This window comes from Epargyreus clarus, unplaced genomic scaffold (assembly GCF_041222505.1).
Source record: "Epargyreus clarus isolate Ecla_fem2 unplaced genomic scaffold, WU_Ecla_fem_2.2 ptg000027l, whole genome shotgun sequence".
NCBI lineage: Eukaryota > Metazoa > Arthropoda > Insecta > Lepidoptera > Hesperiidae > Epargyreus > Epargyreus clarus.
Window position 1 is genome coordinate 1,003,407 of NW_027332234.1, and position 24,078 is coordinate 1,027,484.

Below are 24,078 nucleotides of genomic sequence, written 5' to 3' on the forward strand. Positions count from 1 at the left end.
TCGAAAACGACAAGATTCTGTATTTCCATCCATCCATCCATCCATCCATCCATCAGCCTTTACTGGTCCACTGCTGGACATAGGCCTCCCCTAGTCTGCGCCACTCCGACCGGTCTTGGGCCGTCTGCATCCAGCGGTTACCCGCCGTCCGCTTCAGGTCATCAGTCCACCTGGTCGGGGGGCGTCCTGTACTCCTTTTGCCGAGGCGTGGTCTCCATTCGAGGACCTTCCGACCCCACCGGTTATCGGTCCTGCGAACTATGTGGCCAGCCCATTGCCACTTCAGCTTGCTTATTTTGAGAGCTATGTCGGTAACTTTCGTTCGCCTACGGATTTCCTCGTTACGTCGCGTAGGGAATTCTGTATTTTCTGTATTTACCTGTTTGTATTTTTTGGTATAAAATACATTAAAATATCCTTGCTTACTCCATTAAGCTTAGCGACCCAAAAGATTTTGTCCTTCGCCATTAAGATGATGCTACTAAAACCCTTTTTGCCTTTTTTCATGATGCTGGCTGCCTTTTCGAACTTGATTGGTCCAACGACATCTCAGACGTTAATCTGGACGTTTTTCTAACAGATAAGTATAATTTTACGACTACTCTACGTTATCCAATTGACATTAATATCGTTACATGTTATGGATTTTAAAAACCGAAAGCTTTGATCACCCCAACTTGCCCTACACTGCCCTAATTGTCGTAATGCGTTTATTCCATATGCAATTATACCTATTACATAAATGTATTTATGTACATTGTACATAAATCCATGATTTATCAGATTAACAAAATAGATTAAGCAAAACTTCTCAGGATCCCTGGCCATAAACCTAAAAACACTTTTGATTTTTTTAAACTCCACACCATTTTCAGTCCCCGTGTGTCCCATTCCGGCGCGGCACATGGCTCTCCATTCACTGACGCGTAAAACTCCAATTACATTTCAGTTTCACTGCCAAATTCAGTTATCAAATTAAACCTTACTCCAGCGCAATAGGGATCAGCCCATCGCCGGGTTTCGCAGGAAATGTTTATTATTATTAGTCTTGTTTGAGAGGAAGCTGCAATAAAAGGTCGATGACCCTTATTTTAGGGAAAGGTTGAACAGGAGCGCGCGGAGGTTGCTCATTGAAATATTTATGGATATTGTTATGCTCGGGGCCGTTGAGCTGGCGAAGCTCATTGAAAAACAAAGTTTCGATAGGCTGTTGTTATGTTTCGTGCAAAACTATTTCTGTTATTTCGAGAGCGCTATTTCTGTGTATAAGTTTAAATTAAAATACTCGGCGTTTGTTACGAGTTATTTTAATAGTAAAAATATTAGGAACCAAAAATTAATATTATGTATTTAAATCTAAACTTATATCGATTTCGTACCTCGCACGTGTAGAACTTACCAATATTCAATAGATGGGATTAATCTGAAACAGAAGAAATACACATTTTAATATAATGTCTAAAAAAGAATATAGGTAAATAGTAGTAAAAAACTTCCAATAGGTTTAATTGGTGTTTACATAAAATTCTAAGAAACATTTTCTGGCTGCTTATTGCAACTATTTAAAGATTTTGTTATTTTCCTTCATACTCTTCTAGTTGAAAGATTAAAGTATAAAAGAGCCATAAAAGCTTACAGTAAAAAGCTCATAAAAAGACGTCAATATTGTAGAGCGCGGTAAGTGAAATCTTTTCAGTGGGAATGTGTGTCACACTCGCAATAATCTTTGTTTGGTGGAAATATAATGGGAACACGTTTGAGGTAGTTGGGCAAAACGGATTAATAAAGAAAAAAAAAATGTTTCCCCAAATATTTATACAAATAGATTAATTTTAATACTCTTCAACTTGCAGTGTTTCACGTTACATGTTATTTTGTAATAAACATTTTTCATAACTTTCGACGTTAATATGTATACTATAAAGGCATAAACCCTTTTTTTTTGCCTATTATGTTTTTTGTAAAAATGAAGCTAAGTTGATCCGATTTTCATAACATGCCTATAAATCATGGACTGTTCATAAAAATACGCCTCCCTGCACGAACCTAGTGGGCTATGAGACACTCGTATCATGATCATTACATTATATAAACAGGTTACGACAAAACGATTCCGTACGTTTTTCCCTTTTGTTTGTAGTTTTACTCAGATCAATAAAAACTCCCAATATATATATTAGCTATGATCGATTTCGATCACCAGACGAAAATCACTAATCGTAAAACATTTGGGTCAACGTCGTGAAGCGCTGTCCAGTTACACACATCACAAACGACATTATATCACTCACGATCACAATTAGCTAATAGCACGTCGCTATAGTTGCGAAGAAAAACTTACACAAAAGCTCCTAGTATTGTTAAGAAACGCAAGAGGAATCTTTTCACTAAAAATGTCAAAGTGTATCGCACTTTCTCACTCGCGAGTCCTTTGTCCGGTAGAAATATAATGTGAACATGTGGGGAGGTGGGGGAAACGGCCATAAATAGTAAACAATTTTATTAACTAAACCACTTGTACATTATGCTTGCGTGGGAAGTTTATATGAGGCTGTGGACATCGCGAAAAATATTTAAGAGTGAGTCATGCATTTAGTGTGTGAATACCACCACGTTTGAGAGATTAATTTGTGAATTATTGTCACTATGGATGCTTTAATACTAATTTGGATGCGCTTGGCCGCATAACATGGCGTCATAATAATTAAAACTTGAGCACCAACTTATATTACTTCATCACACAACGATCAAGACATGAATTACGTTCTCGCCAAAGTATTTTTACCAGTGTTTAGTTAAAGATTTTTTCTCCGATAACACGAATTCATATACACACGATTCATGTACACGATTGGTGGGATCGAGTGATAACCGCGTAAGTCGAATTCGCGTAAGTCGGGATATGCATGTACATACCATCGTATGGTATGAACAAATACAAATTATACATGAATAATTGTAGGGTTAGTAAGCTTATTTTTTTAATCGGGAATTGCAGGACTCTCAAACCATAGGAGAATCGACGAGATTTGAAAATCGCGTAACTTCGAATTCGCGTAAGTCGGGGTATTACTGTATTGGAGAACAGCAAGTTTATTCTAACATATATTCTTATTATTACTATGTTTTACTTACCATTAGATAAAAGTAACATTCCAATGAGATGAAAAGCCAAATGACTCCCGTGTGATTTGAAAAAAAAATACCTAACTTTTTATTATCGATAAGTTACCTACTATATGTAGTACCTAGGTAAATGCTTCGTGGTATAAAAGTTGAAGTGACTTTTCAACATCAATAATAATCAATGCTGACTAGCCACAAATCTGCATGCAGTAGCTACCGCAACGAGCACATACGTAAACACCGACGCAGTCAAAGAGCCCATACGTCCAGATTAATTTACAGCTCTCAAAGGGACCGCCGCTCAAATAGTGGGAATGTAACGGATCAGCGGATTAATTGAATCACACTTTATGCAAACAACTCTACCATATTGATCGGTCAAACATTAATGACTATTATCAAACTTTATATATTATACAAATCAAAAAGGGTTTAATTAAATTTGAGTTAATAATTTAAGGTTTACAATGCTTCGTTTACAGTTTTAACTTCAAAGCACATAATAATTATTTTATTAATTTCTGAAATTTTCGTCCACTCGAAAACAATAAAACGAAAATTATTAACCCTGAATAATATTGAAAACTCATTATTATTCTACTCTTGTAATTTAAAAGCGGTGTAAGGGTACATTCATGAATATAGATGAGGCCTTAACATAGACCGAGAGCGAGTACGTGTAATTTGAAACCTCTAATATAGGCAGAGATAGCACTTACGTTGATTAATACTCCGTCTATTCTGATTTATACCGGCGTTAAGCGATATTGATCAATCAATTACTAGCGAATAAGTTTCGCCATAGAAACTTGGCTGCGGATAGCGTACATATGAGTTGTTATTACTATTTATGATAGTTATCACCATAGAAACTTGGCTGCGGATAGCGTACATATGAGTTGTTATTACTATTTATGATAGTTAATGTAAATGAGATATTAGTACATGTAACATCGTTTAGGATCTGATGGAATATTTAACTAACACTTACACCAATAGCGAAAAAAAGCTATTTGGCTTCTTTATAAGAAATATCCTGGGAGATTTATATAAAAACAAAGTCTCAAAGGTGAAGTCTGTCAATACGCACTTGGCCAGGGATGTGGACTATGGCTAATCCTTGTCATCTTGGGAGAAGACCCGTGCCCGGCAGTGGGACGATAATGGGTTGATGACAAGGTACATTTTCAAAAATCTTTTCTTAGAGATCATCGATCAAGATGTATGAAATCTTTTTATTAATTACTAACTACCATAACTTACTAAATTATGTTTCTAGCCACACCGTCTTCAGTTGTTTTTTGTCTTTCATTGTTAGAACTTTATCAAGAAGATGATTATTTATAAGATTGTACAAGTCATATCACCAACGCATGTCAGCTTTATGCCCTATTAGTTGTAACAAAAAGTGGCGTGTTAATGCACATATCGGGTCCCCGAGATGATTGATCATCCCACGAGCACACGCTCGATCACTCGCCAACCCCCTACTATAATGAGGTAGTTGTTATCACTATTTTTTCATTAATTAAGCTATGCGAGTAAATATTTACAAATAATAAATTAAAACAAATATAATGCGAGGTCTTCTCATTAATTTATTTTAACTGCAATTAGTTAACATTTGAATATCATTTTAGAAAATTCGAAGAATTTTATTGATAACAAACAATAAAGCTCGTTTATGGACACCAAACAAAAAAGAAAAAGAAATTATTTATCAGCTAGACGTCAGAACTACTTCGCTTCCAACGTTAGGGCATCTATTTTTGGTATAAATCTGAAGGCAAATTGGCTCTTGTATCTAAGTTTATATAGCAAGAACCTAAAACTTGTGGAAGGTGACCTTTATGTTACCGAAATACTGTTTATTCAAAATAGGACAATAATAGCTCTTTACACTAATTATAACTAAATGCCTAACTACCAACTACTAATTTACCTTCTACTAATTTTAACTGCATACAAGAAAATATCGCAGTAATTAAATATTTCAAACTGGGGCATTACTAAAATTCCTTACGAACAAAACATTAAATCAAGTACAGTTATTAGGTGAGAAATTTTGTAATTTATGTAGTGCGTTTGCAAATATACTCAATTACAAATTCCAGTAGTAGCCCGGACAGGCGGTTAATTGAAAATACAATATGCAGTATCCCAAATGAGGATGAAAGAGCGCACCGATTACCACCGACTACGGCGAGCGCAATCTGTCTCTCTCACTCGAAAGGGTGCGAAGGGGCGAACGGATAAATATTCAAAACAACAATGATGCGCAAGTTACCCCACGCTCCCCGCAGTTGTGCTTGATAAAGTGCCCATCTACATTCGCTCTCCGAAGGGAAATTCGCTATGAAAATGTACGTTGAACGTGGAAGCTGTATTAATTTTACAAGGGATTGCAGCACCAGAGGATTATGGTATGGAAATTGCAATAACAAATGTGCATATGTACGAGCCTTACTTTTGGATGTTTGATAGTTTTTGTAAGAGTTTACGAAAATTTGTTAAAATACTTCAAAAAATGTAATGAAACTGAAACTGTATTTGACCTGCCTGATTGTTGTGGTACGTCCATTTACTATAAATAGAACAGGAAACCCTATATACCTAATACCGATGACAGGTGTATTATTTCCTGTAAGGATTAAGTTGGCACCAGAAGACGGGGTGTCACACTCTAGTTACGGAGAATACTATATTAATAATGATCATTTATAAAAAAAAAAACCAACAAAAAATTCAAAATGGAAAATATTTTAATTTATTCAATAAATCAACCAGGAAGCTGATAAATTTGTATATTCAATGCAAATTACGCCATTAAACGGTATAATTTACTGAGTTGCTTGGAGTTCCTAAAAGCCTTGCTAAATTCCTTTGAGCGAAATTGAACAATGCTATTATCTTTATTGCCCCAATTTACCCTATTTGAACGTAAACAAGTTACGGTTAGAAGAACAAGTATGCTTTCAATATTTAAAACATACAAGATTGTATTAAGAAAAAAATCGATTAAAACTATTGACACAACGAACAAGAATAATAACAAAAATATTTTAGAAAAAAAAGTGTGATGTACGTGTCTGAACTGTTCTATTTATCGCCGCTTTTTGTGCTTACTGATCGCACATTACCGTAAAATAAATACCATGATTCCAACAACATACAAAGTATTTCTATAATTAAGTTAATAAACATAATAATCGAATCCCGTTCGTATATTAGAAGGACAATTAAGACGGCACCGTATTCAGATTACACTTTCATTATAATTCAGTAGCCGACCCTTATTTCGGGTGGAAATAGCGATGCACGAGAGAGGGAGACAGAGCAACATCTTTTATTTATAAGCCTCATCCACAGATCAAAAGGTGCGACATCAAAGAAGCGAAAAATGATATCGCTACGAATTATTCAACACGATTTAACGGCAAGGCACATCGTGTAGAGCAGTTATTAATAGAAACGTCGTATAGGGATAAAAAGTTCACAGTATAATTATGCAAATATACTGTTTATCAGCTGTGCGAATCAATGTAACATTCAACACACTTAGAAGAGCAGATTATACGAGCACAACACACATACTATCGTTTGTCTATAGATTCAATAAAATAATCCTTTTATTTCATTTGTCTTGGACTTCGTAAAATATGTTTAAACATACGAACTACAATCCCTACGATACTACGGCGATGTCTACGACGTTGCTACGAACCGTAGACATGATTCACGTAGTCTTCTCGTTTAAAATTAAATATATTTATTACTATAACTTCCTTGAACCCATATTACGAGGCGTAGCTTAGCAGGAGTGAAGGCATGTCATAAGGTTTGATTAAAACTTTCTTACGACATTTTTACTTAGATTTGTGTGACTACCGACAATTCCTTGCATGATACTTCAAGCTCGTTCATCGCACGTATGTACATAGGCAACAGAGGACACACTGACTTACAATAGAAGAAATTCAATAAAACACTCAAAATTCTACACACACATACTTATTATCAACTCAATAAATGCAAAGCATATAATATCGCATATATTATCGCTTAGAGCGTTTATGGCATTACATAGATAATATTAATGTGATCTCATATGAGTGTAAAAAGCCTCTTACGACGCCTATACAAATTGAGCCGTAAACCTTCATTGAGTTAATAGGGTTCTACCGCCGGGCGACCTAACGTGTACACCGTAACGCTATTCCAGGCGTTGTTATACAAACCCGTTAACTAAAAACTAAAATGTCCCAGACAACCTTTTACCCACCCCCAGATATTCCAACGTTAGTTCATCACGTTAAAGGCAGCTTTCCACTTTTACAGTCTCACACCTCGTTTAAATAACTACTTACCTTAAATAATGTTGAACAAATTTCAGTAACTGTTAATTTACTTGTCTGTATACTTTATTTAGATTAGTTTACTATTTTATTGTTATTGGTCACTTTATCTTAAGCTGATACAATAACTACGCTGGTGTAGTAACATTACTGATAAAATAAGTAAGGCTCTATTTCTTCAAGCTAACTGTTTAAATAAATACATTTTTGGCAATAATTTTTCAGATATTATAAACATCATAGACTCAAAATCATCTTGAAATTAATAAGTATATTGAACATCTATATGCAAAGATGATGAGTTTATATAAGTTGCTACGCAAAAAATGACATATTTTAATTTAATTCCATTTCAATACAAAGATAAACAAATATATTTTTATCCCAGAGTTATACAGTTCGGAAAGTTCCTGTAAAAACAATGGCCCAACCCCGTTTTTGTTTACAAAGGGGTTTTTATTCGGAGTTGTTATGGCTGCCATGTAATTTTCTTCGTTTTCACATCTGCAGGATTTCACAAACCTTTGCAACTGGCTAACTTTTTTGCTTTGATGTAACTTAATACTGAAGTATAATTAAAAGTTAAAAAAAAGTTTCGAAAGGAAAGAAAAGTTACTTAAGGTTTCTTTTTGTTGAGTTGAAATAGCCCCTAACGTGTATATGACTTGTTTGACGTTATATAAACACAATAAACGTGTATAATCCTAGAAAATAGCAGTTAGGTATATGACAAACAAATGCTACATAAATCAAACTAGAATGATTTATGTCCTAGCAATTTCAATAAATAGGCATTCTAGACACGCTGACAAGTGATAAAGTCTATTCTATTCCCGTTAAATCAGACATCTAAGACATAAAATATTTATATTTTGGCTCTGATTATAATTGCCCATGAAACTTAAGACACATGGAATCATTGTATAAGTGATATAATTGGAGAAGTGGTATTTATTTAATTATTTAATTATCACGTCCTTAAACAAAACTCAACCTGGGAGTTCTCACAAAAATCTCTCAAGATTATATATAGTCTACCAATCCAGATCAGCGCTGTGGACTATGACCTAAATCTAAGTCTGTACCGAGCAGAAGGACGGTACTTCGTTAGTGTCCTTAAAGGAGACCCTCATTACTACCATAATCACTAGCTATATATTTAGAATTACACTATACAGCGGAGGCATTTCCAAGTTTACACAACACCTGTACCATACATTACGTCGTTACCCTCGGCCCGGGGAGCGCTGGGCTAATCTAATCAGTCTGTCCGAAACAGACGCCTGAACAGCTAAGTTATTCACAGGTTCACGTCGAGGCAAGTCAAACAAACTACTGTGTGCTAATGGAAAACCAGGACGCACTTTATGCATGGGGACGTCAGAGGAAGTAGTGTTATTTGGAAGTTCGTTTTCCTTTAAAAATACAAGGTTGGTAGGTTTATTTATATTGTGGTTCGATTGAGCCGCTGCCACCACGACGTCTATTTCTATTTCGGTTTGAAATTCTTAAGATTTCAGAAGGTTTCGCCAAATGATAAACTGATTGACTCCTGTTTATATTTACAAAGGCTCACGTTTGTCGATGTTACATGATAGGATAATTTTGATAATGACGCTTGATAGTGATATTATTAGTCATACATCCACACCAAGATTCCTTGTATCGTAATCACTAATTACCATAGCCCACAATATGAAAAAAATCATAGATATTTCTGAATCACTGGGAATTGAACTCTAAACTTTGCGTGTGACAGGCCGTCCCTTTCAATAATCGAATCGTCGCGATACTCGTAAAACAAACACATCTACATCCCATTAAAGTCCGTTCTACAGAAGGGAGTACATTTTCACTAAAATTCCCGAGCTAAAAGTGAATCAGCGCTAATCCAATGATCCGTCCAGCGCTCTAACACCCAGGCCTCCGGACTAGTTAACCTAATAGGTAATTTGTTCGAAACGACCGCCTCCCCCGGAATTCTATTACGGAATATTGAAAATTCATTATAGGTGTCATTTGTTAATTACAACTTAATAAAATTTACAGCTGTGTGATTTAAAACTACAGGCTAATTAATTACTTTAAAGTTTAATGCCTATTTGCTCGTCCTAACTCTAACATAAATTTATAGTTATTTTTATATGCATGTCAGTACAGGATTATTATGAAACTATTTCCTATTTCAGACTTAAAAGCGAATGTTTACTGCCAATGTTTTATTAAATTTAATAGTTTTAGATAAAGTTAATAGATTAGTTAAAAGTTAATAGATAAATGAAATACAGAATACATACAAATTACACAGAAATATATGACAATTGTATTAACGAAATTATATTTACTATAATTTCTAACATCCAAATTAATGCGATCGCAATAAAGTCTTATTGCCACTTCACATTACTGATAAATTTGAAATACATTCCAATTTTTTTCAAGATAGCAATTTATAATTCCCAGTTTGTTCAAGACAAAATTATTGGGCGTTAATCTAATTTAAACCATAAGATACTCGCCCGACGCCCGCACATGCCACAATATTCGTGGAGACTGTGTTGTTGCCGAAACACCTATGACGACGATTCGGTCATACAAATGGTTTAGCATAATATCTACAGTCTACAGTTATAATGCAACAATACGCCTGGCATACGAATTACCATTTCCATACATTAAATAAAAAATCCTTAAAAATTCAGTGTATTCTAAATAAAAATGTAAGCTTATTTCACATTTCGCTCACAAAGAATGCGAGCCAGGTGAATAAAGTAAACGTTTCACCTTCAAAGTTGAACTAACGAAACTAAGCGAGAAAATATAAACCACATCACTACTTTGTTTTGTAGGCTCCATATTAACCACGTAGTCAATTAAGTGAACTTTTAATGAATTTGAGATTTATGATTTTAGACTAAAATTATCGCGGAATTGAGACATTTTATTATGTAACGGGTACTCACGATATGCGTTTTTTATTGCCGATATTTCGACCCAGTTGCATGGATCGTGGTCACGGCGAAACTGAAGTGGAGGGGAGAAACCGTTGACAAGTACTAGTGGTAGATTAATCTATCTACCCTACGTCTAGTTCGTTTTTCTTTTCTAGGTTTCATATCACGACACACAACACTGACAATATCCTTACGCACCGTACTTTGCACTATTTGTGACTTGCATAAACTAACCACTGGATTCCACGTTTGGGCTAATTTAAAACCATCTTCTCTATTGAAGTTCCTAGGATGTTTCTTGATCTCTATTGCTTCTTATGGCTATCTATGGCTCGAGCCATATCACAACGCATTAAGGAACATATCAGCGCAGTCAAAAATAATGACCCTAAGAAATCTGCGGTAGCCGAACACATCCTCAGTTCAGGTTGTAACCACTGGATTGAATTACACAAACCTCAGGTGATCTCCACTGAGCGTCATTACTTTCCTCGTTTAGTAAGAGAAGCAATAGAGATCAAGAAACATCCCAGGAACTTCAATAGAGAAGATGGTTTTAAATTAGCCCAAACGTGGAATCCAGTGGTTAGTTTATGCAAGTCACAAATAGTGCAAAGTACGGTGCGTAAGGATATTGTCAGTGTTGTGTGTCGTGATATGAAACCTAGAAAAGAAAAACGAACTAGACGTAGGGTAGATAGATTAATCTACCACTAGTACTTGTCAACGGTTTCTCCCCTCCACTTCAGTTTCGCCGTGACCACGATCCATGCAACTGGGTCGAAATATCGGCAATAAAAAACGCATATCGTGAGTACCCGTTACATAATAGAATTTGAGATTGTTATAAACACTTGAGTGTTCTTTTCCTTAAGACATTTTTAACTAATGCTAATGACCCTTAGTTCCTAATACACCTTTTAAGGGCATCATACATACACATATGGTTAAGGTCTTTGGGTTTGGAGCTCTCTAATAGATCGCCAAATTTCACATTAGTAGGTAGTCCGCCATTAATGACCATTTATAACATCATCCAACAGCACGGTACGGAGTGCTTCAAGTCTTTCCCAGCGGTAAAGAGATTCCTCGGACAAGTTCTAGTACTTAACAAGATAATATCACAAGAGAGAAAATCGTTTACCATTTCCCCGCTCGCAGTGAGACAAGGCAAAGTTCACTCACCTCTACACAGACTGTCGTTATCCACGAATTTAAAAATAAAACGCTAAAAGTAGGGCTACGCGGAAAGGGTCGAGATACCGTAGAAAAGGGTTGAAAATAAACTGTATTTTTTATTAGCCACCAGACTAATTAGCACATCATGGTAGCACCGTGAATATCTTGCTTAGTAATTTACTAATTAGCAGACCAGTTAAATAATGCATTGTAACTTTTTTGTCTAGCAGAAAAAGTACACAATGAAAATATTATAAATGAAGCTCAGGTAATTTGGATAATTTGTGAAGCGCCATAAAATATAATATGGTAAAAGCTGACATATTGTCAAACACATGACGAAGTAACTGCAATGATAGGATAGAGGAAATTTCGCAAAAATATTGTGTGGTGTGTGATTTATAGCTGTGATATACCTTGAATCTTATTTCGATTATGAAGCACTTCTGCATTTCAGTGGAAGGGTAGTATGCCGGCTGACTCATATATAATGAGACGACCTCTTAGTACTGGAATGGCAACGCATTTGTGAACGACTTTAGGTAGGCATTGTTCTATATGTAGTTTGGTTACAGATGTTGGACGGCAGTGACTTCACACCACCACCGTGGATAGCCAGCTCTTTTGCTAATTGAGTCTTATAATAACACCTCTATTTTTGCGTCGGGGGTTCAATAGTAAGTAGAATTTTTCTCTCTTGTCCACTTCCTACTATGGCATCTTAACACTACGGTTCATAAGTTAAACCTATTAGTGTAAACAAACAAGTGCGGGCCAGTAAACGTGTTTACTGCTCACTACATTTGTAATTGCTTCCTTGTAGCCACAATGAGGGTGCCGCCCTTTGTTTTTTCTCGACCACAACCTCCCCTCGTTCAAAAGTTTAAGTTGCGAAGGATGCCAACTCTTTACAAAAGAAGAAATATATAACCTTATTCTACATCTTCTCATTTACTGTATATAATACAAAAACCACCTATTTATCTAACTCTTTGTCTTTAAATTTGATTATTAAGTTTACAAAACTTGCTGTTGTAACAAAATGTTCTGTGGTTTTCTCGCATAAAGTTCTGTTATATTTTTGAGCTATAAAATAAAAGTATTTAGCTAGTGAAATCAAGGTGAATTAGGCAATTAAAGAAAATAAAAAATAGGTATAGATTTATTTTTCGAGAAATATTCCTAAGGATTCATTTACATCTATTAGAAAATACCAAGGCAGACAAAATAGTATTCCTATAAAATATGCATATTTTTTTTATTATTTCTAACGTAACATAGTCCCGCAAACACGAGACATACCTGTCAAAATATTGTATAGAAAAATATAATCATTTCCTCCTCTACCTGTGTTTCACACATACAATGTCTGTACACATAAACATAAACAGAGAAATCAATCTTATATCAAAAAGATGTAAAGTAAACAATTGTATGTAAATTATCAAATACTTTAAACTAGATAAGTCAACTAAATCAAGCCTGGTACCCCTATTCCCAGAGGACTGGAGCAAGGAACACAGGATAGATGTGTACAATATTTGTTGAGAGGTCAGTCCCAAAGTCCCGAGGGAGTAAGCTCGTCGCCCTCTCATGGACAGTACGTTTTAAAGCCAAAATTAGTTAGCACAAACCAAAATACAATTTTAGACAAAATAACGGTGATATGGAGGATTCGCTGTATTGTAAATTCTGCTCATCTCAAATGTTACTAAGGTATACGATTAATTTATTTCAAAATACGTATTTAAACAGGTGCTACAGCTACACATTTCAATAAGCGACAGTACACAAACGAAGAAAATTGAGACATATTGTGTTTAAAACGTATACTAAGCTCGTTTGGACCAAAAATATTAAATCAACATTTCTAGCTATACTTGAAACAGGTGATCTTATTTTAGCGGGATTTGCACACTAAAATATTTATACAAAGATAACTTCAAAAATCTAGGATGGCTCTGTAATAATAATAAAACTTATACGAGGCCGATGCACGCATGCATGACAGACACTCGTTAGAACGATCCACTCCCTCACAGAATAAGACCGAGACGAGAACTACGGGTATATTCAAAGCTGCAATTATGACGAAGGGAGATCTCGTTATGCCGCAGCGTTCCAGAATCCCGCGATTGTCAGGTACAAACAAAACCAATTACGCTGTCGCCGCCACATCCGGCGACAATGGGCTTCGATTTCATCTCCATCCCATTCTGCGTTCGCTTCAGTTATTCTGTTTCCGCATCTGATGAATATTTCAATGAGATCTCCGGAACAGACATATATTTTGTAAAGATTTAAAGCCAGTTTCAAATTGTTTTGGAGTCTCCGCGGGGCTTTTTAATACACTTTTAGGGGTTGGAACTGACGTGATAGTGAAAAGTAGTTAGGACTATAGTTCAAGAAAAGCATTTCAAATTTTAAAAATATATTGCGAATTGTTTGATATTGTTGATTTTGGAAAATTAAGACGAAAATGTAATCTCCAGGCTATAGATAAGTCTGTAAAAAACAATAATACAAAAAGGTCGGCCAATAATTTAAAATAGTGTTTATCTGTAAACTCAGATTATTTAAGAAACGCAAAATTATGCTACTCGTACTTATTACTCCAAACCGTGTACGAAAACTTGTACAACAAAAATGGCATTAGCCATTAGCAACACGATGTTACGATCATCTCCATTATTGTTTTACGAGCATACAGTTCATTATACGATCAATGGCGCCTGAGAATTTAATAATAACTATAAGTAGAGATAGCAAGCAGTGATAGCCTAGTGATTAAGAAACTCGGCTTCTCGATCGAGGGGTCTCTGACTTTTCAAAGTTATGTGCGTATTAGAAATTTATTATCACTTGCTAAACGGTGAACGAAAACATCGTGAGGAAACCTGCATACCTGAGAGATAAAAAAAAATCAGGAGGGTTGATGATGATGATGATAAATAGAGAACCCGAATAGGACAAGAGACCTACGACACGTTGCTATACATCACAGACTCTTGAAAACAAAGTTGAAATATTAATACATCTGCCTTACCTAACCTTTTGTACCAGAACACGGCAGCGCTTCGCTCCAGTCTACACCGACGCCATCCGGCAATACTTACATGTGGCGATGACGCCGCCGAACCAAGATTAATATTCACAGCATTACCTTTACATTCACCGACATAAACTCTCCCCTACGCCCCGGGGCCACGCTCAGATAAATTGAACAAGATTCCCCCACAATACGAACCTACCCATTGATGAATCCGCTTAGTATTTTCATCTCTGGCTCAAAGCTGAAAATAATATTCAAAAGGATAAGGTCATATTTTCAGACAAGTTATTATTAGAATCGGAGGTAAGTTTAATTACTTATCTTTTCATTCATGCCAAAAATATTTTTTGCGTTCAGTAGTAAACAGTCCTAGTATTTACTTTATAATAATCTCTTATAAATCTTAAATTATAATATACAATCACTTATCTACGTAACTAGTAGTTACGTTTTCACTGGTTTAGTCAATTCGTTCATGCCACATGACATTTTTTTGCTTCGCGTGAAGATGTAAACATTTATTTCAAAATTTACATCCCAGGCTTTATTTAAAGCTCTAAATAAAATGTAAGAAGATCTTCCTCTTCTACCTTTAATAAGCAAAATTTTTTAGCATATTCATATTATGTCCGGGCCCATTTTTAAAACGGTACAAAGAGATGATTTGACGATGAGTGGGAATAACAAACGTGGAAAGTTAAACCTGTAAAATAGAAAATGTCGTTCTTGCTATTGTCACTTTACCTTAAAGGTCAACTAAAACTAGGTCCGCCTTAACCCATTGAAACTTTGACTTAAAAATAAAAAAATAAGCCCTACCCGAATCTCATGAGATGCGTTACTGCCCTTGAAGACAAACTTCACCGGTGTCATGTAACATATGGCCCCCTTCCCACGCCCTTCAAACCATAACACATTATCACGGAACTGATAAAACATGCATAAAGTACACAAGTCGATACTCAACGTTTCACATACATACATATCTTATTAGTTATTTAAGAGATAGGTGCCGAAACGTTACTAAATAATGAGGGCAAGTCACTTAAACCACATTAGCAACTTGTATACTTATAAGATATATATGTACGAGTACCTAACTTCCATAGCATGTGAAGACCTAATCATTTAGGTGGGTATACTTGAAATCGGTAGAACTTTTAAAAGTTCCTCGCCACGATCACACCTATTACACACACCTATAATAATGGTATAATGGTACCTCATTCTGGTTTGACGAGTGAACCGACAGACAGACGGAGAACTTGAGAACTTAGGCTTTGTAATTAACATTCGAACGGAACCCTAACAGGCGACTTATTCTCAGCTATATAAATATATATTTATTGTGTGTTCATTTTAATTTCGGCATCTATCGATGTCAAAATAACATCTTTTTATTTTTTTGCATATTTAATTCCCCACCCCAATATCATAAACATCCTTATAGCAGCCAACATTAATAAGAAATTGTTCTGTGCCATATATCATTTACAAAATAAATATTTTTCCCGAGTATTGATATATTAGTATATCCTCAAGAGCCTATACGAAATGAGCGCTAATACCCCAAGTGGTGACGTCACGTCAGCCGTAGGACGGCAGGGTGATCAATAATTCACTACGCAGCCCTATTCGATGGTCCCTCCCTCGCGTATCTAAGTATACTTGATGTTCGCAACAATTGGCTTAATACTACTATTGTTGGTTTGAGGTTACTTTTACAACCGACGAAAAGATAACATAATGGTATTCATTTTGACCTCTTACTCCAGACTTTGGTAATTGTTTAAGAACTATGTGGACAATACATAAAGTTGTCACAAAATCACAAAAAGACTATGGCTACGATCTGGATCGCAATATTCGCATAAAAATAACTTATCGTTTATATACTCGTAATAAAATAGTACATTTTACGAAAATTCAATTGTATTGGATAAAAACTTATAACTAACCAAATTCTACTATATCAATATTCGTTCGAAGGACATTTGTTTTATATCCAAAGAAAAAAAAATCAATACAATAATACCATATGTCGGCAGCTTCTAGAGGGTGATCAATAATTCAGGGTATATACCTGCAATACAGTACCCCTGACGTACCCCTTGGCCCCCCAAGGCAGTGTAAACAAGCTTTAAGCCGGAGAAACCACGGTCTATAAAACCTGCTCTGTACCCTTACCATGAGTTTTTACGTTTTGACAAATATGACTGTTTTGGTATCTGTTTAGGTATTGGCCCATACTATTTCCAAGTACTGACACAATCCGCAAGGGGCGCTGATTGGAATTTGTATGGGCAAATACGTAAACAAATACTAAAACAATCATCATTGTCAAAACGTAAAATCTCCTGGTAAGGGTACTGGTGAGCACCTTTACGTCGTATGCAAGATTGGTAATTGATCTTTACAGGCTGTAGTGAAACACTTTACATGTAACTATACAAAAGTCATCCTGCTTCAGTAAAAAATAATCTTTAATAATTGTTGATAATTCGAAATATATAAATAAGTAAAAACATTAGCACTGAGAAGCAATGGTGTAAATCATGAAGAGTATTTAAATATGGTAGAACGATTCGACATTCGCCTGCTGCGGCACCTCCGTCACACCTATTTCAGTCTTAAAATAGCAGCGTGGTCAAACAAGGGTAATTTCCGTGAATAAGGCATTGACGGCAAAATACTGTAAAGGTAAAATGTTTTACAGATTAAATAAGATATACTTGAACAATCAATGGAGTTACGTTCAGCAGTACTTCGCTAGGTCACTTACTTAAACTCTTAGTAAAAAGTTCGCAAAAAATACTATTAGAGCAATTCAATTCATTTAAGTGATTGTGCTTAAAATTCATATGTTGTGACCATGACATAAGGAACATGACAAATAGAATATTTTTATTATTTTTGGAAGTGGAATCTGAAAATATCAAGTAACAAACAAAACGACATAGGCACGCGCGGTCCGCAACGATACCCCATTACAAGAATTGCTTCTGGGACACTTTCAATTCACTTTGAAAAATAACCTTTTCCGCCTGGAAATACAACTTTTCCTTTCTCTATTTAACAAAATGAAATGAACTGCATCAAATAAGTTACTCATATGTTAGTTTTTAGATGTCTTACATATAAGGCGACCCGGGAGTGGCAATCGATTTGTAACCGGCTTCAGGTACAACCCCTCTCTATACTCTATATAGAGTTGGTCTATGTACGGTAGTAAGTTAGTAACCACATAATATCAGGTGGACTGCTAATGTGTTTGCTACTCAATATTATAAAAAAACAAGTGTAAAAACTTGTCGGAGGCCTTATAGAAGATTTGAACATATCCGACTCCACTTAACCGCTATCCCTCAATTCTCCACCAATCTGTGCTCAGTACCCTTACACCATGAGTTTTTACGTTACATACAATTTCCAAGTTCTGATACAATCCGCTAGGGGCGCTGGTTGGAAATTGTATGGGCAAATACGTAAACAAATACCAAAACAGCCAAAGTGTCAAAACGTAAAAACTCATGGTAAGGGTACAGCAACGCGTTGTATAAGAGTTTCTACTTAGCAAAATATTCCAGTTAAAATTCCAATACATTCACAATTAGATGCAATGACCGCTCTGTATAAAGTTAATGCAATTTAGTTGCAAACCATACAAAATTCAAAACTAGATTAACCTTAATCTTTAGCAGAACAAATTAGATTTATTAACGAGGATTTTATGTGCTCTCCTAATTACAAAATACAATTCAGGTGTCCAAAATGTTTAGGTTAACTTTAGTACAAAAAGGTAAGTGTACTTGATGAACGATTAGACATTTTCAAATATATGATCATGGTAGACGATACGGGAGGGCGTTATTTAGAGAACGTAGCACAATATAGTATATTTTCTTTCGTAGAACTACTATCAAAGTGGTGCAACTTTATTAACTTTGGTTACATTAACTAGGGGTTTCCTGCTGTTGTTGCCACCTAGTTATTTAATATTAACTATACTGCATTGTATATCGCTTACGGCTATTTAACTCTCAACGGTAAAACATTATAAGCCAATATTTCCCATTCGGCATTCACAACACCTAAAATCCAATGATTTTCTTCAAATTCGCCAAATATAGCAAAATAATACCAAATACCCGCAAATGTAATACATAACAATAACACACATTACAATAACACAACAAAATGCTTATTTCTAACTGCATTCTGTTAGCGACTGCGGATTCTGTAACTCGCTCGGAGTGAATTGGAAGTACCTCGCCGGGAAGCAATTCCCGTAATAGCCCGCTATTTGCGGGCTACGTGTGGCTGGCCGACTTGAGAACAAGTAACTAACGTGATGTACAGTGGTAGGGCCTGGAGCGTAGTGCACCACTGCAGTGCACTGGTTAAGACGTATTGATGGGGTTGCCAGATTTTTACCACGCATTTATTACCTTGGGCTCTATGTATGTATATAAGTAACGGAATATTTTTACCCACTTTGAAAGGTCCGAATTTAAATATTTTGAACAATTATCAAGAACCGATGACAATATACACGATTTTAATAATTCTATCCCATTCTCATCAGGATCCCAGGAATCAGGATTAACGATTTTCCTTATGCTATTTTACTGTTTTTTTTAGTTTTTAAACTATAAATTATTTAAACATCTGCTTATCCAATACCTCCAGGGCTTTTTGTGTCTGGTGTGTTATGATACCTTCCGTAAAAATACGTAAATTAGTAAAGAAACCTAGGCCCCGTTAGAAATCCCATCATAGGACATTCATTACGTTTTTCGCTGTAGTTCGGGACCAGAATAGGGCTACGATATTCCCTGCCTGTCGTAAGAGGCGACTAAAGGGGGCTTCCGTGGTTGCGGACGGCAAGAGTGGGAGCTCGAACCGCCCGGTAAGCGACTCCGGGAAGGGCGGCGGTATGTGGGGTCGCATACCGTCGTACGCACCAGACACTGTGGCGAGCGTCAAGCTCACCTGGGCAGAGCCCGACGGGGCAACGCGCTAAGAGGACTCCGGTTGCGTTCCTTTGGAGATCCCGGAGCCCTCTACGCAGCACCGAGGACGGCCACCGGGGGGGTTTTAGTGCGGCAAAAATCCCACATAACCCTGCGTCGCTCCCACGGCGCTGGGTACTTTTTGAAGGTTTCTCCCTCATCAACAAAAAAAAGGACAGTAATTACGTTGGTTAAGTAAGGTTTGGTAGACTTTACACGTCTTCGGTTTCACACATTCAAATTCATGTTCATTTATGCAAAGGCATCATACAAGGTTTAATTATTATTACAACATTTATATCAATTTAATACACCGTTAATGACGCATAATTACTATTTAATTATGTGAATGGTATTAATTACGTAATTGAACGTTCATATGTATATAGTTATAGTATTAATATGTCGCAGATTACAATCGGACTTAATGATAGTGTTTATCTATAATATATAAGCAGCTATTAAGTCCGTAAGCTCCTTGTGGCAAGTTACCACTAGGATCTCTGAACATCTGCAAATAAATCCATATAGTTTTGAAGTACTATCCGATGTCGGCAACGGAAGCGTTGCTACCCAAAAGGATTACATTGGAATATCTCATGTAAGTGGGTCTCCCTTACCACATTCTTCAAACCAGAACACAGCAACGCTTGACACTGCTATTATAAGGCATAAAATATAGGTGTGATGTTAGTGCCTCCCAAGTCACCTCCTACACACCGCAACAACATAAATGATGGAAACATTACGAAACACAAATACAGCGACACCTTTATATAAAACAGAATCTAGAAGTAGCAGGAACCAATATATTGTTTATTCTAACTGCATTCTGACACTAACAGTTATTGGAACAGGCGTTCTGCAAATAGTGTCCTACATCGAATTGGAAATTCCCCGCTATTCCCGTAGTGCCGGTTCAATTTGTGTGTCTTGTGTATCAAGTGGAACTCGGCTTATAGCCTAAATAAGTTAGGTTAGTTAGCTCTTTCTATATTTGCGTCTATATTACTTCTATGTTATTCTAAGTTGGTGAACTACCCAATTATGGATTAACTTATCTTGCTCTCAAAATCAGATTTTTACGAAAATTTACTTGACTGGGGATCAAACTCCAAAGTCTTTGCAAGGTGGACAGACTTTCCACCACTGTGATACGGTCACAGTTAAATCAGACAGCAAATAACTGTCTAACTCTAAATATAGATACAGTTAGAAGTTACTTTGCGAAGACCCACACTATAAAGTTTGAATAAAACTCTATCCCTTCCTCTTCAGATCTTATTGGTCCACTGCTAATGATAGGCCTCTTCCAAGGCGAGCCGTTAGGCCCACTAAAGATAAAACAACACTTCACAACAATTACAAAGCTTACTGTAAAACCTATCTATTTTATTTCCAATAAAGCCACCCCTCATAATTCACGTAGGGATCCCAAATAAAAATTAACGTAGCATTCAATGTCGAATAACATAAATTCCGCCGGATCGTGCTCAATACGGAGTAAGGAACGAACAATAAAATAATTTACCAGATCATTTAACTTAACGACAATGGAAAGCGATATTCAGGAAACAATAATTATGGGCTCGGGTAAGGGTGTGTTTATACGTAAAATTGATTTAGACGCAGGAAGGCGAACATGCCAATTTTTATTGAAAAAATCATTCAATTTTCACACATCTTTAATTACTAATAAAGTAAAAACAAACTCTTTTTACATTCGTGGACTGCACACTATATTTCCTGTATAATAGGTGCCTTGGACACACTCAAATACCAATACAACATAGTTTTGTATCCAAAATTAACCAGTAAGACATCTGGATGGCCGGGAGGAAAGAACCAATAACTTATTACATCATTTTAAAAATGACGAATTTACTAAAGTAGGATTGCCTACACACAAGTACTTTAATTAAAACCATATGCCGTGTACTGACCTGTCAAGAAACACACTATTTCCCACAAATGGGCAAAAGTCTCTCCTAAGAACATTTCCAAAACGTTAGCTAAAAGCTTTTTCCTTTGTCATCAAAACATGTGTCGAGCAATTTTTAATACGCACGCATAAAATCGATAAATCATAGGTGCTTACGTCATTGGAATTTGAACCACGCACCCCCATCATGACATGCCAAAATTCTTGTCAATATTCCATCGCTTCTTTTTTTCGGATCACACATAACCCAAAGACATGAAATGTAGCCCTTTCTATGATTGTAGAGCGAAAATTGATAAAGCTTTCATACACAATCTTTCATACATTGACACTAACAAATGTTTGTAATTTCTAAATGATTAATTACCAACTTGTAACTTACCAATTGATAATAAGTCGTAGAGAATAATGAAGCACTTGCCTTTACTCTAAATGTCTTTGCACAAATTAAACATGAAATTTTGAGTAAAGCCCGTTTAGCAGAGGTAGTGTGGGAACAGGGAGCGTGATTTCCCGCTTGAACACACGCCTGGTCGGGATGAAACAGGATAATATGATATGAATATCATACCCGAACCTAATCGCATGAAAATTATGCTCCGAAACTTAGGAGGTTTTGTTGTATCATAAGTTTAAGATAGATTGAAAATCACTTGAATCTATTATAATGCAAAATCACTTATAATTCAAAGTATAAACTTTGAAGATAAAGGTATGTTTTTATTATACTTTTGATTATTACCTATAGTATTCCTGCTAACTACAGACAGTTAAGGAGAAATGCATTTTTAAAATCACAAGAGTTAATAAGTAGCTTTAACAAGGTAAGTAGATGTATGTAGCAAACTATACCTCATCAAAATTAACATAAAAAGCTTCGTACAGACTTAGTACTTAGTTCGTAGTACGATACAAATACTCATTCAGAAATGGCTGCCCGAGTTCACAAAAGAGTGCCAGCGATCTCTAGCAGACTCTACCTTAATATTGTAATTTAAGCAGTTTCGTTGTTTATTGCATTTCAAGGGCTAAACTTTTCAACGAAGCTCAATATATTTGCGTAAATAAACAATGTTATAATATTATCACCTTACTTACTTTTTAAAGTTTGTAAGATTTTACTTCTTTTTTACGCCCAATTTATTTAAGGTTACAGTTTAAAAATGTAGCTGCGATGCCAACACTACAAAACACATCATAATAATATTTAATATAAGAAAAAAACTAACATTTTAAAACTAGAACAATTTAATCGTCGACATTCATCCAATTATTTTTGGCTGTGATACGAAATCTCGTTTGCCCTTCACAGATAATGTATGACAAGAATTAATAAGAATATTTCGGTGCGTACATTAGCAGTGCCTTTTCAGATGCCCGATATCGGGCGCCAGCAGTCTAGACGCGGAGGCGCTGCCATTCACCTTGACAGATACGGGATCGTGCCAAAAGCCCACAGCACTTGGCCATCGATGCCTTAATCCAAGGGCGATTTCCTCAAGAGCGATCTCTGCTCTTTACTCATAACGCCCTAGTAACTGCAGCGTAAATCAGTGGGCATTTTTGGACGAGCTTATTTTTAATAAAAAGGTCGCCTGATGTAAATCTACCAGCTGTCCCACTTAGTGAATAATAACATTTGATATAAGGTGGTAAAATAAAGCTATAAAGCGGCAATTTCACGTATCTCTCAACCATTATCTTCAAAACGTATTCAACAATATGTTTTACGTGCGTATCCTTTTCTCTCGATATGGTACGGAAGTGCATGTTTTTATGGAGAATCAAAAGTATCTGCTTACATAAAGTTTCATTAAAATCTTTTCAGTTTCTCGCTCTTGCCTTGAAAGTTCCAAATCGGATATCTATTAATAAACACATGAAGAACATTTCCCTCTGCCCTATCTGCAATATATATTGATTTTCAATAAACACTACGGTTGATAGGGAAGTCGTTGATACCAGAGAACACTTCACTTTTATTTAAGACAACATTATCGGCGACACTTACTTTCTATCACTACTTCGTATGTGTTGCAACTGAGTGAGTCGTTTGCAATCAAATAAAAACTAAGAGTGATACAGAAAGTGACACCACTTTTTACCACTTTTCTGTTAACTTTTATAAGAGTTAAAGAATAGAAAACGGTTTTACATGATGCATATTATAAGAAAAATTAAATGTAGTCATCGTTTTCCAAAAATGCAAACCCATTGTCTAAAACAGTAATAGCCTGGTAATTGAAACTCTACCTATCAGTCGGAAGTTCCGAGATTCAAACGCAAGACACCTCTGATTTTTCAAAGTTTTGGGCGTATTCAAAAATAATAATCGTGTGATATAATGATGAAGGAAGACATCATTAAATCTACCCACCTGAAACTTCCTGGAAAAAAGTTCTGAAATCGTTGTTCCAAATTGACCAGCGGGAGACTATGGCCTAAACCCATTCCACCC